Consider the following 6,405-nt stretch of genomic DNA (forward strand, 5'->3'; position numbering starts at 1 on the left):
CTTCTAAATCCCCCTCAAAGGAGTCATGGCTTGGGAACCAGTCCCCACCCCCTCAGCTGTGGGAGGGGAACAGAAGTGGCTTTCAGCGCTCAGATCCTCCTGATGCCTGAGCATTATTTGGGCTTGCCGTTCCCATAACAGTTTTTTGGCTGTTCTCCAGAGTCCTCAATCCTTCCCAAAGAGAATGAGAAGTGGATTAGAAAGAAAGGAGCTGTGTGGGAGTGGCTAGCATCAGGCCTGAGCTGATCCTGCTCACCCCACTGGGACCTGGCACCATTCTCCCGCACCCACCTCCCTCTACCACCTCTGTGCCCTCATCTTCACCCTCATTTATTCATTCACTTATATTTTTTAAAACATCTATTACACATTGTCTATGGGCCAGACAGAGATGGGCACCGTCCCTATCTTCACAGATCTTGTAACTTGGCAAGGATAACAGGAAACTAACAAACCATTCAATAAAATTTTGTAAGTGCTACAATTGGAGAAGTATGCAGTGTTATGGAAGCACACCGAAGCACCTCCAATCCTTTCCAGTCACTTTATTGACCCCATTCGGTGCCCCAATTCTAACCAGGCTGAGGGCTTGAGCTATGTCCTTTGATTTCATGCTGAGGATGAAACCCTTTTCAGATCCTTCCTTGTCACTAACACTTGCTTGCTCTCAGCCTCACCTTCCTGTTCATTGGTTTGTGTAGATAGCACTATTTCGTTCATATTTCCATAAGCCTCAATTGCAGAGCCTTGTAAACTATGTAATGAAACCAAGACCCAGATCATGAGACCAGAGGGAATTACTGAAATGTTTTATCCAGAAGAGTGACATGATCTGATTTGCATTGATTAAGACCACTTTGATTACATTGTGGACAATATGTTGGAATGGGAGATTTGGGCAAGATAAATTAGAGAGAGACCAAACAAGTGGAGGTAGCTGATGTAGGGGGTGCACCGGGGATGGATATGAACGGTCAGATTCAAGAGATATTTCGGAAGAGGACTGATGAAAGTTTGTGATTGGTGAACGTGTTGGAGAAATAAAAGGCAGAAAAAGGATGACCACTAGGTTTCTGGCTTGAAATATGGTATAATTCACTGAGATAGTGCACACTGTGTGAGAGTGTGTGTGTGTGTGTGTGTGTGTGTGTGTGTGTGTGTGACGTTTCAGTGATGCAAAGAGAATGAATTCTGATTTTGATACATTTATTAAAGAAAGATCATTGGATGCTGTGACAGCTTGAGGGCTTCACAACGAAGTGGAGTGAGCTGGAGTCTGAAGGCAAGGCAGGGAGTGGACGCAGAGAAGATGGAGAGGACATTCCCGGTGAAGGGAGCAGAGTGAGAGAAGGCAGAGCACGCACTTCGAGGGGCACATGCTAGAAGGACTTTCCATCTCCTGCACCGTTTCTGTAGGATTTCCTTTTCTCAGGAGCGTCTCTTCTCCTTGAGTAGAGTTACGGGCCATGTTGCGATACCTGTATACCGTCAGTCCACGGAAGAGAAATTCCAGAAATATCAGGACCAGCTGCCTCTCTTCACTTTCCCCTCCCTTTACAAGAGGCCAAAGGAAAAGGCTTGGTGGCAGCTAGGTGCCTGGAAATCTACACTAGCTGAGTGATGGAGCACTGACACTGCACTTTGTGTTGAAGAGCACTTCCTGGTGATGAAACCCCCTTACTGGTGCCCTGACTGTGCCACATGCCTTTCTTAGGCATCCTTGTCCTGCCTTTGGTATTCTGGGGCTGTCACCATGTTGTTTAAAAACAGGAACTGATTTTAGTGATTTTTCCATTTTGTTTTGCATCTTTGGTAGCTTTTATTTTTCAACCTATTTTGATCCTAGAAATCAGCTGCTTGAGGGCTGTTTTAAAAATACAAATCATGATAATTCATTCTTGGAAGACTTATAGACTCATGGATCATATGAGTCATCAAGTCAGCATGCTGGATTAAAGTCATGATGAAAACGAATTACTGTGCACTGAACCTCACTGAACTCCGAGTTCTTCAAGTATCAAAGAGGCAAGTATTCAACCATATTTTTTAGCCAAAAGGACTCTATACAAATGTTAAGTAATACTTACCAATGCTCATTCTCAGGGAGTTTGATTTCATGTCTAATCTTCAGCTAATACCTCCTCCCTCAGGGGTAACCCATTTCTCCTCTTCTCCTTTTGGTGTCAAGTCAGAGAACAGCTGTGCTATATCCTTTCCAAAGCATCGTTTTGACCTCTTGGCTCCTAAAGCCCCAAATGTAAGCCTCTTTTTCAGGTCTAACTGTATCCTTCCGTCATTTCAGGGTTATACACTGGATAGCCAATGAATTGTTACTTTTTCTTCGTCCTCTCCTCTTATTCTCCACCTCAATTTTTTGTTATTTGGTAATCATATCTTTATGTTCAATTTCTGCATCTGCCAAAGAAACTGTTTCATTTTGATACATTTTGGTACATTTACCAAAATAACATTCCATGAATTGAAACAGTAAAACACTTTTCTTCCAGCAGAGTTCTTTTTTTTTTTTTTGTGAGGAAGATCAGTCCTGAGCTAACATCCGTGCTAATCCTCCTCTTTTTGCTGAGGAAGACCGGCTCTGAGCTAGCATCTGTTGCCGATCCTCCTCCTTTTTTCTCCCCCAAAGCCCCACTAGATAGTTGTATGTCATAGTTGCACATCCTTCTAGTTGCTGTATGTGGGACGCGGCCTCAGCATGGCCGGAGAAGCGGTGCATCAGTGCACGCCCGGGATCCGAACCCGGGCCACCAGTAGCGGAGCGCGTGCACTTAACCGCTAAGCCACGGGGCCAGCCCTCAAGCAGAGTTCTTATTAGGAACTGATTCTACATTTCTTTGAGGAAACCATTTTTGAGAGTATAATACAAGCTACTTTTTCATCCTGGTATTTGGCAGACCACAGAGGGCTTGGAGGTCATGGTGAGGAGTTTGGGTTGTATTCTGAAGGCAATGAGAAGACATTACAGGGTTTTAAGCAGGGGAATGACTGAGGTGATCTGATTTATGTTTTGGAAAAAAAAAATCACTCTCCCTGATATTTGAAGAATGAATTATAAGTGTCTCGAGTGGAAGCAGAGAAAGCAGTAGTCCAGGTGGGGTGATGACGGTTCTTAGAACAGAGTGGAGCAACGCAGGTAGAAAAAAAGTGAATGGATTTGAGATTTGTTTTGCAGGTAGAAGTACAGGACTTGTGTGATATAATTAATACATCTGGGATGTAAGAAAATGGAGTAATGGGGCATATCATTTATCTATTTCTAATATTGTAGCATAAAAATTAAACACCAAACCTCAGTGTCATACAACAGTAAGTGTCTGGGATGGTTGGCTAGTTAGATCTGCTGATATTGGCTGGACTTGCTCTCATAACTGGACTTAGCCTGGCTATCAGCTGATCTAGGTCTCAGCTGGAATGACTGGGGTAACTTGACAACTACATATGTCTCCTGTCTGTTAGGGTAGCCTAGGCATATCCTCCTGGCAATGGCAGAGATGAAAAACCTCAGGTAAAAACATGAAAAACTGCTTAAGGGCTGGGCTCAGAACTGACACACTGTCACTTCCACCACCTTCTTTTAGCCAACACAACCATGAGGACAGCCCATGCTTCAAGGGGTGTGAAAATAGCCTCTGCCGTTTTAGTCTTTAGTGAGAACTGCAATGTCACAAGGCAATGTCATGCCTACAGGGCAAGAGGAAGGATTGGGGCCATTTGTGCAGCCTGGTATATAGGAGAGCCAAATAAGATTTTTAGGTTTTTGCTTGAACAACTGAATGAGTGTCATACTATTCTTTAAGACTAGGGGAGAAATGGTTGAGTGGAAATGGGTATATCAAGAGTTCCCAATTAAATTTGAGATACTGTAAGATGTTCATCTTCTCCATGAGGCTTACTTGTCCGTCCTTCTTCTTCCCTCCTGTAGCACCCCTGATCCTCCTTACCCCGAAGGAACTTGCTCACTGGAGACGGGATTCAAACCAAAGCCGTCTGATTCCTGTCTATGTTCCTATAAGTATTACTTCTATCCACATATGTAAGTTCTGGCAAATCGTATTTTCTCGATTTCATCACATGCTCAATGGTATTTTAGTGCTCCTTGTAGACAGATGCTCCTGGAAGCTTCCCAGCTAGCTTGCCCCTAATCTGAGTCTTCAGCCATTCTCCAACCATACTGTCGGAGTCATTCTTCTCAAAGGAAAATCAGACTTTGTCCCCTCTACACTGAGAACCTTTCAAGAGGTCTGCATTACTTACTGGATAAAGCCCACGCACTTTAGAACAGCTCTAAGATCCTCCGCACCCTGAGCCCTCCCTGCTCCTCAGCATCATCATCTGCCACTCTCCTCTTTCATTTGTGTTCCAGCGTAGCAAGCTGTTCATTACTTCTCATCGATTGCGTACCATTTCATGCTTCCCTTTCTTCATATAGTCTAGCTCCTTTGCTTGGAACTTCTTTCCTTCCCTTGTTCATCTGGTAAATGCCCAGTTTCCATCACAACTCTGATAGAGCATCACCTTCCTGTGATGCCTCAGAGAGGATGCTCTCCTTTGTATTTTTTGAAACTTATGTATGTCTATTTTTGTATACATCACATCACGTAGTTTCATTTGTTAGCATGTCTGTCTTCCACTTTAAATTGTGAGCTTCTTGCTTATCGTAGAGAAATAGAATTAAATCACCCTGGCACAATGGCATTTGGCTAAACCATTCAACACCTATCAGGATGGAAACTGGCAGCCACCCTAGCTGCTGCCCCAAGGTGAAAACCAATAGATTAGAAAAAGCTTCACATTCACTTCTGCTGCACCCCCATAAATCACATGCGAGGCAACCCATTCTGCCCCTCTCGTCTTCCCACCACTGCCAGAACTTAGTCTGCCCTGGCGTCGTTTAAAAATGTTGTGAGAAGGAGGGATATACAAATAGCCCCCTGACCATGCACGCTCAGTCTCTCTCTCTTCTCCTCCAGTGGATAGCAGAGCTCCCTCTTGCTGGTGGGTCTTGTCCCTCACTCAGAATCCCCCTTGGTTTGCACGCACCTGTGTGAGTAATAATTTAAATTATTTATGGTCTCTGGCTTGGGTGTGATGTATTTTGACATCTGATATCTTAAAAAAGTAGAACCAGGCAGCAGCCTACTGTAACACTTGTGCATTGTTATGCTCAGGACATCACTATAAGAACTCAGTAAAACTTGTTTGTTCAACCAACTTAGCAGAAGCCACTAGAAGAACGGCCTTAATGAACCAAGCACAAGAATAATTTTAAAATTGTGTTTATAAATGAGTGCTTACGGATTTGGGTTTGTTTTATCTAAAGAATTTGAAATATTTTACTTAAAATCTTGATTATACTCATTTTAATTAATCCGTTCTTGATTCATACAAACAAAAAAAAGCACAAAAGAGGATTCCGGGCCAGCTCTAGTGGATTAATGGTGCCTCCGCTACTGAGGGCCTCAGTACACTTTGAAGCTCTCAGGGTCTGCCAGTTGGTACAAATGCAAAGAGGAATGGGCAGCTGAAATCCTTTAGAATGGACTTTTTTCCCTCTCTCTGGGCCAGAGAACTGGTTTACTAAACAAAAGAACCTCAAATGTGGATTAGGAATGACTTATCCTCTTAACTTCAGGCACATGAACATCAGGAAAAGAGCTGTTCTAACAGCATAGGGGTCCTGGCTGTGCTGATCCAGTTTACAGAGCTGTTAGATTGCTTATGAGCCATTCCCGGACAACGGCGGAATGGGCTTCCTAACTGGAGAAAGCTGTGAATAATAATTGACTGAATGTCCACACAACTCTATTCCTTATAGGAGCGGCTTATCTGTGTTTATGTTTCTTTCCCCACTCAAAGAGTTTCTTGAGGATAGTGCCCCTGTTTGTCACTGTATCACAGAGCCCAGCACTTAGTAGGTAGTTAGTAAATATTTTACATGATTGTAAATGGTACTTTTTTAAATTTAAACTTCTGCTTGTTGGATGCTAGTGTAGAGAAATGAACTTGATTTTTGTGTATTGAACTTGTTTTCTGCAATCTTTCTAATCTTATTTATTAGCTCTAGTAAATTCTTAAAATAGATTCTGTCATATTTTCTACATAGAAGATCATGTTGCTATGAATAAGACAGTTTTACTTCTTTCTTCCCAGTCTAGATGCCTGATATTTCTTTTATCTTCTTTCCTTATTGCACTAGCTAGAACCTCCAGGACAATGTTGAATAGAAGTAGTGAGAGAGGACATTTTTTGTCTTGTTCTTGATATTAAGTAGAAAGTATTGAGTCTTTCATCATAAAGTATGATGTTAGCTGTAAGTTTTTTCATAGATGCCCTTTATCAGGTTGAGGAAATTTCCTGCTTTTTGAGGCTCGTAAATTAGGAATGGAT

Source organism: Diceros bicornis, chromosome 4, assembly GCF_020826845.1.
Source record: "Diceros bicornis minor isolate mBicDic1 chromosome 4, mDicBic1.mat.cur, whole genome shotgun sequence".
In the NCBI taxonomy this organism is placed as follows: Eukaryota; Metazoa; Chordata; class Mammalia; order Perissodactyla; family Rhinocerotidae; genus Diceros; species Diceros bicornis.